Here is a 13,646-nt window from a genome sequence, read left to right on the forward strand (position 1 = left end):
GAGCTCAGATCTGATTATTTTTGATGGACTAATTGAAATCGAGTCATTTGCTTTACGTTTACAATTTTCTCTTAAAATTTGGTTTTCAATTTTCTCCCTTGTATTTAAAATATGATTGTGCTCACCCAACATTGATATAACTTTTGAACGTCCATTGTCTGTTAATATACTGGCGCAACATGTCCTGTGTGTGCACAACCATTTAATTTTCCCGTCTTTTCGTTGGCGTATGTAACGATATTTGTTTAAGCCAATTAATACTAAGTATTTTCCGCGTTCTGACATAATTATTTTCATAGCTTCATTTTCCATATTTTCAATTTATTTTAAACTAATACCTTATTTTATACTACACTCGATCTGAACGGTTGTCGGTCAACTAATAACATCTAAAACGCGCGGTTTGTAGTAACTTCAATTTCACGATAATCATTTGATATTCTTTCCAGTTTCATCTGAAAATTTCTCAGCGTAACAATAACGTACACACTACACAATCGTGTTATCAAAAAGGTTAAAAAAGGTATCGCCGATAAACAGCGTATGGAATCATATTCTATCCATTTATAAGGCTTATATTTATATAGGATATATAGATATTAATTAGTTATTAGGCATTCGTAAATCGTATAGTTCTATAGAAATAGTTATTCTTATTGCTATCATCCTTGCTGACCTTTGCTTAACCAGACTGAGTTTATCGCTGTTTTATTTTAATTAAATAATATTGATGCTAGTCTATAGTTACTTTTTTAAATGAAATATTAAACAAACAAAATTATATGCCATAAAATGTTAGATAACACGACGTTCATTATATTACAATGAATAGTATGCTATAGTTATTTTTGTTATAACTTTTAACTTTGAGCAATGATAATAATGACTTTAGTTTTATTATTATAGAATACAATTTGGGGAATAGTAAGTTCCTACACGGCAGTAGCAGGTAAACAATTGCATACGTTAGTTCCTACACGGCCATATGTAAGTTCCTACGCGGTAAAAATCAGGTACGTGTGTTAGTTCCTACACTGCGAAAAAAATTAAATATGTATATACGAATTTTCAAAAATAAATATATGATGATTAAAAAATATAATAAAAATCGCATAGCGCGTTGTCACAAATAAATATTATATAATAATATAATAATAAGAAAAAACCGTAGTTTGAACTTATTGAGACATTCTGTACTAAAATACACTGTAGTGCCACGGCATCAACAGGCGCTATCAATATAATATTATATAAATAATATATAATAATTTCAATTTGTTATGGAAACTTTATACGCTGGTAGGTATAGCTAACTAACATACATTCAAATATACTTAATTTACAGCAAAACGAATACGAAATTACGTATTTAATCATCATAATATTATATTATAATTATTATTTACTTGTGACAATGCGCTATGCGATTTATATTATATATTATATTTTTTAATCATCATATATTTATTTTTTGAAAATTCATATATACATAATATGTACCTTTTTCCGCCGTGTAGGAATTAACATACGTACCTGTTTTTTTTACCGTATAGGAACTTACACATATATCTTTTTCTATCGTGTAGGAACTAACGTATGCATTTTTTGTACCTGCTACTCTCGTGCAGGAACTTACATTCGCCCTACAATTTAACAGACATATGTAGTCATTCTTTTTTATTATTTATTAACCACTGTGTATAATTTATAGAATTATTATTTGACGCGGAGATAATGTTAAGTGAAAAAAATACAATAGGTAGTAGTTACCTATTTATAGCTCTTTAATCATAAAGTCGACATTTTAATTAGCAGTGTATGAAAACCTTCAGTAGGTATTGGCGGTATTGTATATTTAAATAAACTATATTATTATTATTAACGGCATTTCACGATTTTAATTGAAACTTATAATACTTATATAGTTATATGTATTCCAATAGTGCTATAAGCTACGCGAAAAAATGAGATGAATATTTTCAATTCGAAAATACAATGTATATATAATACAGTGACTATTTAATCATTTATTAATGGACCACGACTAAACAAGTTATACCAGACAAATTAAATTGAAAATGTTGATTATAATGTACAACCGATATTGAATATAATATTTTAAATTAAAAAAAAATATATAACAATATTTTAAAATTAATATGTAATATTATATTAATATTATATTCTACTTCGAAATTTGTTAAACAATATATGTTTTGTTAGTAACTTACGAAAAAAAAAAACTAAATAAATAAATAAAAACGTACCTATATTGGTATAAACTATAAAATATTACAATATGTAACCTAACGATCAATATAATTTATTTTATTTTTCAGTTATATAGCTGTAGACTGTAGTGCTGTACGATCAACATTTCCATGTGATTATGGAAACCATAATTCTCAATTAATATAATAACGGTACATAGAATTATGTATTTGCTAAAACGGATTTTCCTTTGATTCTTATAATTTGTGAGTAGTAAGTAGTATAGTATTATAGACTTTTACTTCTATAATTCTTCTAATCCTATTGGTACTAAGTTCTAATCTATTACATTACCTATATATCTAAATACTTTAAACTCATATTTGGCCTTTTTATAATACCTACTTAATAATTATTTCATAAATTCCCATATTTTTAAAATATACCTACATTGTATCTACACAATATGTTATATAATATTTATCAAATATGTGTAGGTACTAATAAAATGTTTCATGGTTAAATAATTTTTTGTTTAGATATACCTATTGGCTATTACCTACACGTAATATTAAATAAATAGTTTTTGTGCCAAAATATTTAAAAATAATTTGTAATGTATTATTATGTAAAATAAAATTGTTTAAATATGTTTACATTATTTTTTTTATTTTTTTTTTTTGGTTATTAATTAATCATTTTTTATTCTGTCTTTTTTATAATAATCATAATATATTATCGTACTAACATGTACTGTGTAATCGTCTGCTGATGTTAATTTTTTTAAATTGTGGTTCTATTTTGTTTTAGATGCCTATTACAAAAAATTATAATGTCGGTTAAAAAAAATTAACTGGGTCGTCGTACCCAATCGCATTAATTGACCATGTACATGGATTGTGTTCAGCGCGGCCAATTTTTTTGTGAATAATTATAGCAAAAAAATTGTTGTGCCGTGACCAGGATTCGAACCTGGGTTATTGCGGCCACAACGCAAGGTCCTAACCACTAGACGATCACGGCCGCTAAGAGGTCGATAAAATATATGCTATTTAAAATATAAATAATGATTGACTATCATTATAATAGTTATATATTATATAAACGTAATATACTATTATATAATATTCAAAATTGATATATTATTGTAAATTGTAATATGCTGAATGTTGATAAAATATAAATCTATAACGACGTAGTGGTCAACACGGGAAAGAACATTGACTCGGCCAGTTGGTACTTGGTAGTCACCGATATTTAACCGGAAAAAGCTTTTATTTATAGGTATAATATACCTAATATATACCTTGTTTAATTGTACTTAAATAATGTGAAATCGTATAAGTATAACTACAGAAAAAAAAATGTTTTGCATTTTACTTATAATATTTATTCTTTTGAATAATTGAACTTTTAGTTTTTCTTATCTTTTAAGGTTTGAAGTGAATTTATAAAATGATAAAATCAATAGTGAAAATAGTTCAGATGATTTAGACCTATCCAAATGTCAAATCTCTGTTAAGTTCCCCCCATAAAGTTTCTTCACTCTACACTTCTCATCGGGTAAGTATTATAATTTATAACTGATAAAGTTATAAGTTTTAAAGTTTATAACATACATTTATTACATTATACTTAATACCTATACTCCGATACTTGTATGTACATGAATACAATTTTTCTCCGTTTTTGTAAGAAAAAAATTAAATTGAATCAGTTTTAATAATCAATAATGTATAGACTATAGGTATATCTATATAGATAGAGTTACAGTTATTATTTATTAGTATTATTACCTACAAATAATATGCGCGTAATTACCTAATTATTACCTATACGTATGAAATTATGATTATATATTATAAACTGTTGTAAATAAACCAACCATAATAATCTACATAATTTATTTATATAAACGAATTTTTTATGAAATTGCCGTGTATTGCTCCCTACTACCTATACCAATCGTGGATGCCTGTGTTCATCTGATTATAATATACTTATAGCAACAATCTTAATAATTTATATACAATTAATATGCCTACTTATTTACCAATATCATTAGATTACATAGGTACATTAAATATTATTAGTACATCGTATTTAACAGTCATGTGTGGCATTTAATAATGATATATTAATATATTATGGATGCATATATCATATACATACTTATAATTTATAAATACATTCATGACTATTACTGTAGATATTTTATTATATGCGTGGCTTAAAGATAAGCAAAAAATTTAGGTGTATGATCGTTTGCCATTGGTGATGGTGGTGATAAAAAAATTGGCCAACAGACATCAAAGTATATTAATAAATTTGCCAATTTTATTTACACAATGGCAGAATAATTACCTATGTAATTTTGGCGATTTTAAAGACCAACTGCGAATACAATATTATACAAAGGTATAATATTATAATACCCATACTGTTTATTATTGGTATTTTTAAGGCAACTATAAAAAAATAATATAATATAAATTTCTGGTTATGTGGCAATGCTGGGAGCCTTTCTATTCTTCTATAATTACTGTTACCTACTTTATGTCATCTCATCACTTACTTATTATACCTTGTCTGTACAGATCGTAAATATACTTTTTTATAAATAAAAATAATATATATATATATATTATGAGTTATGTCTATTGTATAATATAATATGATCGATTGGAATATTTAATGATGATAATGTTATTTTATAATTTTATATCACAACTATAATTTTTAATACCTATATAATAATCATTTTTAAAACTAAAATCAATCACGTGAAAATAATATTATCGTCGTTGTCGTTGTTACGCAACGCCGAACATTTAGATAATTAACATTTAAAATAATGATTATAATAACTTTAATTAGGTACACTTCTACGAAACCTATAAAATTATCTAATAGTTAAATATCACACTGATAAATTTGAATGTAAAACGTTATAATAATTTTCAACTCAAATAAACTACATTTTTATTTAGTAATAAGTACTTAATATTGCTCTAACTTACCTATCTGCAGTATGTTACATGTACCTACATAATATATAACATAAAAAATAATCACCAACAATATAATTATATGTACCTCCTATATTATAATATTAATAAATAATACTGCATAGTAAACTATTAAATTTACAAATAATACTCACAATAATGAGAGGTTAAATTACGTATATTTTACAAATATAGTTACTATATTTTTACTAATTAAACAATAATCTACTAAGTAAAATTTAAAATTTAAATTCATAAATAGTAAGTTATTATTTTTGAAAACACAAATAAAAAAGGTAGACAATTGGGTGCCGCTTTACTGCATATATTATGTGTCGAGTACGGGTTACTGATGTATTAAGTATGTTCAATTTTATTTCAATGATAAATCATTGTACATGTACGAAAAACGGTTATGACCGTTGATAGTTCGTATTAACTTATATCACCAAATTTATTTCATGATACATTTTTTTTTATTTAGCTAAACATTTATTTTACTTTCAGTATAACAATAGGTTGATATAATGTTTTCCAAAAATATTGCATTTATTATGTTATTGTATATTATAGTATTTAATTGTTATAATAATATACATTTCTATATTATATAGTATATTTATATTATATCAACTTATACCTACCTATAACTCAATATGTAATAACATCTTTCTGCGAATACCGTACAACTGCAATAAAAGTGGATTCATAATATAATATGTATGTATATATATATATATATATATATATTTAAGATAAATAAAAAATGTTATTGTGTATAGAAACATTTATAATACTATAAGTACATGAAAGGTTCAAATCCCCACAAATAATGTTTTTAATTTATAAAAAAATAATTAACATCGTAGTTATTAATTTTTTTTAAATAAGTTAAAATTTGAACTTAAAATGTTTATAAAAAAAAAAATAATAATCATCTTCATATACTTTTTTTAGATTTTATAATTTTAGTATGAACTACTTAAGAGGAATATTTATAATTTTGACTTTTCCAAAGTAGTACTGAAAGTACAAACTAGATCCAATTTTATATTAAAAACCACCCTCAAAATTGAAATTCATAGTATTTTATCGAGTAATTATTGTGTTCAAATACTCAAAAGAAAAAAAACGAACACATCATTGTAATATAACTACATTAATCGCTCCGCTTAGAATCTTAAATAAACCGTTTTAAAAGCAATATAATAAAATAAATTCTATAGCAACTATAGATTTATTTATATTGTCAATAGGTAGTTAATTTGATGCGTAATCTATTAAATTGTGACATGTATATAAATTATACAAAGCAGAATAAAAAAAAAAAACAAAAATATTTACGCCAAACCAGTTTTTAATAAAATCAATTTTGGTTTTTAAATATTTGTTTTTAATTTTTCAATTTTTTTTTTTATTTTATTGTTTTATTTCCTTACAGTCATACATATTTTAAATTTCTCTGAAACGTTAAGACCTAGAATTTACTTTTATTAGATACATTTAAATGATTTAAATGTGAAAGTTGATTTCAAAAAAACTTTATGTGAAGTAATAATTTAGATCTATTTACTGAAATGTTATATTAATTTATTAGTTTAGTCTTTATGGCGAGTTTGGACTTTGATACAAAGTTATGTCAATTTGCAATCTCCTTAAGGCATACCATTTATTTGAAACAATAGTTTGAGATATAACGATATTTAACATAATATTTGTGGTGGTCATATAACATATTACATTATATCTGTGTTCTGTATAATATATTTATTCAAAACTATAAAGATAAATATAACTTATGAGCAAAAAAGAATAATAAGCCAGTGAATATTAACCATGGGTATAAAACATATAATATTATACAATTATACAATTTCAAGTTGAACAGTAAATTTCATGGGGAGCCACGGTCTACATCACTGAGATCCAACGTCAGAAAACGTCGTATATAGCAAAATATAGAAATAATCTATATTTACCATTGGCCTAACTAAAATTATAATATTGTTATAATCTAACCAAGTTATAGTATTTTTAAATACATCTTGTAATATTGGTCACAAAGTTTAATAAATGTTCAATAAACATTGTCAACTTTCTAACATTTATATATATATTTTTTTTAGTTTAAATATATTGATATTAATAATTTTAAAATAAAATTTTAAAGGGTTTAGAAGTACATTTTTAAAAACGATTAATTGTTGAAGTTAACTTCATGAAAAATTCGAATGTTTTCAAAATTGTTCCGATTTACATAATAATATTTTTAATATTTTTGGCATACGATATTAGATAGGTCGTGATAATAACTTGCTAGTAATTAAAGTCGATAATCGAACCCTTTAAACCATATAAGTTAAGATAGTAATAATTTATATCTAGATTTCAATTTAAAAAAATGAAATTTTATAACCATGCGCGCTTTTCTCCGCAAGACTGTATTATTGAGATATTGTAATTAGAATTCGGAATATTTGATATTATTTTAGTATATCAGGACAATTTAATTGACCTCGAGGTCTAAGTTAATAGTTTGTCCTTAAAAGGTACCTATTTTTGAATTGGCTCCCTACCTTTTTTTCAATAATACATTGATTACCAAAAAGTTATCAATTACCTATTTTAAGTTATAATAATATGTTCTTTCCTATAGTAGTTGACGTCAGTCCCATTTAAGATAATCGAACAAGTTTATATGATGAATATGATTCTTAATTTTAACATGTTACAGTTTACGGTATCACGATCATATATTTTGTAATTAAATTAAGAATTATATATCAAAATAAATGTATATTTTTTCTACACAAAACTATTTAATAGAAAATTAAAAAAAAATTTAACAAGAATAGAGAAAAAAATTAAAAGCTAATCAATCAAAACACAAACAACTATTGAGAACACGTTGTTACCCATTATATAATATACACATATTTGACATATTACATATACGATATACATTATACATAATAAATATGTATAGAATATTTTTGCATAATTTTTTTACTCTTTATAACAACTAACTGCATATTTAGTGTAATAATTTAATCATGTAAATATTTTTTTAAAGGGCTTGTTATATATTGTATATAACGAGTATATATATATTCTTACGGATGTCTAAGAATTTCCGCGCATAAATAATTTAACCAGACACTTTCGAACTAATTATTATATACTTTCTATATTTAAAATTGATATAAAAATGATACAATAGTTGAGCTTCGTTAACCCAGCACTGCCATGTTTGAAATTGAATATAAAAATTATCCAGTATTATGTACTTTATTTTGTATAATTATTTTGTACAATCAAAATAAAATTTTGTACACCTTCCCGAACACGAGAAAACGCGACAAAATAAAGTACATAATACTGGATAATTTTTATACTCAGTTTCTAACATGGCAGTGCTGAGGTAACGGACCTTAATAGTTGGTATAATATTTTATAAAATAGTCTTAAAATATGAATTTTCTGACTTACTTTTCTAGTCTAAAATTCAACTGCTACGGCTTACTAATACGCTCCGTGTCTACACCCAGCGCTTACTTGAAATAAATTACTGTAATAGTAATAAATTCTTCCCAGATCGCTGGTTTACAATTATTATATACTATGCTAACTAATATAATTGAGCATTCATAACAATATTATATAGAAATACAAATTAATAATTTAAATAAAAATAGCATATTAAATTATTCTTCGTAGTTTATATATTTTATTGGTTAATATTTTTATATATTGAAACCTTGAAATTATACCAGTATCATATTTTTAAATAATATCTTTCGAAAATTGGTTTTTATCTAGAATTTCTTTTCGGTGTGGTTTTATTTCGAAGACTCATATAATAATTAATAATAATTGTAGTATCAGCTTGAATACTATATGGCATATTTAAAATTTTGAATAAACTAGTGAATAAAATTACGAGATAAATTTGAAATAGAAAGATATCTACGAGTCAAACTAATTGAGTGCAAAGGGCGATTAATGTCGTAAAAGTAAATGCATATAATATAAATCATAATATTTTGTGATTTTGGAAGTCAATATTCAAATACACATTTTTAGGAGCTAAATCAAGCCGATTTCATATTTATTCAAAATTAGGAGTCAATTCAATGGTCGTCTAGTATATTATACCTACTACATTCCCGGTCTGATAAACCAATATACCTAATTATTATTATAAAACTACATTATTGGAATTTGGGACGATTCACGTATAAATCGCTGTCTCATAGGAATTCGGAAAATATAAGTGTTAGAAGTGTACGAGTATAAGAGTAATATATTATGATGTTTATTACATAATAGTAATGTACAATAATAATAAAAAATCGTCAGAACCTGAAATACAAAAAAAAAAACAAGTTTTCCTGACCGAAACACCGCGCCACCAACGACCGCACGGCCTTCGTTGTACAATACTGTAACTCACTATATATGTATTATACAGAGATACGATCACCACGTATATACGTGTATTATACATATGCTATACTCATGTAACATGTATATACTAAACACACACTGAACATCACTTCAAAGGTTTTATATCACGTGGCTTAACCGAGATTTTAGGGTCGTCCGTGAGTGAATAATAAATAAATAATAATATAATTCCATTAGGTTCCCATGGGGCTGTTGCAGCAGGTGCGGTGCTGTTGACGTCATATCGCCGGAGTCAGTATATATACATATTATTCGAGATGATTTATTGACTGTCAATATTGTTTCTCTGTAAGTATATCGAGTTTGATTTTATTTTTATTTTTTAACGCTGGTTTTTGTAATTGTGTTTTCTATAAAATCGGTCCCTCGTTTGCTTTTTATTTCAAAAGTAATCCTTTTTATATATCTTATTTTTTTCCATTCTTTGATGTTCCAGTGAAATGTAATTTTCCAAAAATGTTGAAATTTCTATATATGTATATATACATAAAATATAGCTGACGAACAGCGTGACGAACAGCGGTGCCCTACTGAGAAAGTTATTACTAAAGTTTAACACTGTTAAATATTCATCGATCAATCTGTGTGTGACAATACAAAGAATATATAATAAATTATCGATTACATTTTGATAGAATCGTAAGAAATACAATATATATTCTTTTGACTCCGCCTAAGTTGTTATATAAGTAACAAAATTTGAGTGTAAAAAATCGAGTTAAAAATGTTAAGTTTGGTCGATTTTTATTTTTGGGTGAAGTATATAATATTATTATGATTTCCCCTGTAATGCATTTTAAAGACATCTTCAACATAGTCTTCAATCCATCGCATATTCATATTGACTACGCCTAAATAACTAGAGATACGTTCGACTGTTGTTTCCAGTGACGTAAATACTAAATAGTGGGGAGGAGAAAGGGCTTTTTAAGGCAAATGCTCCAGTTGTTAAATGTCTCGTAAAAGCGCGCTGGACAATAGTGTTTGAAGTCTCAAATTCCAACGATGAATTATATGTAACGTAAATAATTTTACAATTTAAAGTGTTAGTCGTAATAAAATGATCGTGAAAATAAAATAAAATATTTAAAGCGAGTTTCAAAAGTTTAATGTTGACTGCATACTAAAGAGTTGCATTTTAATGAGAACTACAAAAAAAAGGTCTAATCCGAATTATGCCCAGGTTTTTTACGTAATATAAATAACGGCCTTCTTCGGATTAGATCTTTTTTCGAAATTATTTTTGGAACGAAGCAAATATACATTTATCAAACTGTAGTCACATGTAAAGACTAAAGAGTACGTTTATTATAAATTAATCTATTAATTAATAATAAATAATAATTATACTTTGTAAAGTATAAATTCTATTAAAATAAAAAATACCGGTTTCATAGTTTAATAATCTTAATATTCGACCATTGAAGCTATTTTTAAATTTAAATATTTTTTTATAACTTGCTTTTCTAATAAGTAGAAAATAAGAACGAGTGAAGAGTGAATGTGACGAAAGAAAAAAGACGTTTCACAGAATGAAGAAGCGGAGAGGAGGAACTTCCAGGCTTTTATTCGGCCTTTAAAGTTAACAAAATGTTACATGTATACATATTTTTTTTAATCTTTGTGGTGATCTTCTTCGTAAATTACAATTCCGTCAATTCCTAATAGATTTTTAACACCCCGATCACTTTAATATCACTTATATATATATATCACTTAAATTTTTGTCCTCTCCTAGTAGATTTTTCGATCCAACAGTACCAGGGTCACATGGCTTACTAACTGGTTTTGTGCACCGCATTATTTTTGAAATCGTTTTCGGTGAAGTAGTTATATGTAAAGAATATATTTATTTATTACTTCTTCACTTTATAAATATTATACAATATATTCTTCGTTACATTTTTTCCTCTCCTAGCAGTAGTTTCGGTCCAACAGTACCAGGGCTACATGCCTACTAACTGGTTTGTGCAACGCATTATTTTTAAAATCGTTTTCGGTATAGTAGTCATATACTTAGAATATTATTTATTAAATAAAAGAAGCTGAACACAAACTTGGTTGCCTGAATTCCTGGTCCTAAAAATCCTTTTATTGTGCTAAAAATTTCGATTTTACTTAGAATTTTCTATGTTGTTTTTAAAATTGCAAAATTTATTTTGTTACGATGATCAAGAAAAATAATAATAATTAATATCTAAAAATCATACGCACTTTATTAGTGAAATTGTACCTAGAAACGTATGGAGATATTGTGGACCACTGATGCATACATTTTAATAGTATACCAAGATATTCCAAAACAAGTTATACGAGTTATATATTAATAATATTCCATTTTCTTTTTACTTAAAATCGTAATTGTATACATCGTGAATTTTTATTTATTTCAGTAATAGTCATGGTATCATGGATCATGAATTATTACAAAATAATTTGAAAATATTATCTATTACTAAGTAAATAAATAAATACTAATAAAGTAATAAAGTAGTATAACATGCACTATGCTAGTATAGATTTATAATTTATATTATATATTGTATGTACCATATACGTATATAATGTTGTACATAAATACTAATCAAAATTAATTAATACCGTGTAGATCTGTTCTTGTATTTTGGAAATAATTCCACGAATTTTGGAAACCGTTTTAGTAGAGAAGTAATTTGGCCCTTAGTTACTACAATAGCCGTGTCTTAATAATCCGCCCTTTGAAATCAAATGCCTCGAGCAAGCGCGCAACCTTTTCAAAATACATTAAATCGCAGTATTGCTGCGGGGCCTATGCGATCAATATATCACTTGCTATCTCTTGCAATGCCATTTATATAATTTTTATTTTAAAGCATAATATTAATAACTGTATACGAATCTAGAATTTTTTTAAAAATGTTTTTCACTTGTGTCAATTTGGCATTATAATTATTATTTTTTGTTAATAATTATTAAATCGGCAATTACATTATTTTTATATAGTGCGTGTTTATAATATTATACAGACTGTTGACAGAAATAATAATAAGTTAATATCATTATTCATTTGACTTTATCACTTTTGCATGTACACGAATACACGTAACGCGTATTTGCAATTTACATAATATACTTGATATATACTAGTAAATATTTTTCTCATAAGAGTAGTCACTAGTCAATCAAAAAACAACTGATTTATTAAGAGGTTGATAGACCCGTTTAGAGAAGAACACTGAATAGGGTGACAATTAAAAGGCTTAAATTCAGTCTTTGTATATAGTTTTAAATTATTTATTATAAAATATATACTTATTTCTATAAGAATTTTTTAAGAGAACTTAGTATCTCGCATTCGCACGTGTTGTTTCCGTCTTATGAGTACTAACGCACAAAATAGTGAATCGTATATTTAGAATAATCAAATTTATTTTCGTTTAGTAGAAAAATGTTGTGTGTTAAATGTTAATATCTTAAATATTAGAGTAAAATGATCTATTACCAAACTTAAAGGTAAGAACATTACTTGTCTTTTCTCATCGGCTTTTTACGATACTAATTATTATAAGTGATGAGTTATGAGTGCGTAAAATAATAATATTTAAAAAGGCTTATTATTAAATCTTAGTAATTACTTTTTACTAATTAGTGTGCTGTATATACTAATCATCCATAAATAATTTTATCCATTTTAATCAAAAATAGTTCAGTTACAAAAAAAAATATCTATAAAAAACTATTAAAAAAAATATGATTTGGTGCAATTCGTCTTTGGATTTAAGAACAACATAGTGTTACAAAGCTAGGAAGTAATTCAAATAAATTTGATTTTTTTTTTTGAAAAACACATTTTTACACTATACATATAAAATATACATTATAGGCTATAGCAAATAAAAAATTACATTCCTTTTACAACTTATATATTTTGAAATGCACGTTAAAGGAAGTGTTTAATAGACTACAGAGCTAGTGTATTAA

General features: G+C 25.3%; 1 non-coding gene across 1 annotated transcript; it reads right to left on the reverse strand.

Moving 5' to 3' along the window:
• Positions 1-3,162: 3,162 nt before the first annotated feature.
• Positions 3,163-3,234, reverse strand: Trnah-gug (transfer RNA histidin (anticodon GUG)). The gene has a single exon. It is a non-coding gene; the product is annotated as a tRNA-His (tRNA).
• Between the last annotated feature and the right edge of the window lie 10,412 nt (positions 3,235-13,646).

The sequence above is a fragment of the Rhopalosiphum padi genome, chromosome 1 (assembly GCF_020882245.1).
Source record: "Rhopalosiphum padi isolate XX-2018 chromosome 1, ASM2088224v1, whole genome shotgun sequence".
Lineage (NCBI taxonomy): Eukaryota > Metazoa > Arthropoda > Insecta > Hemiptera > Aphididae > Rhopalosiphum > Rhopalosiphum padi.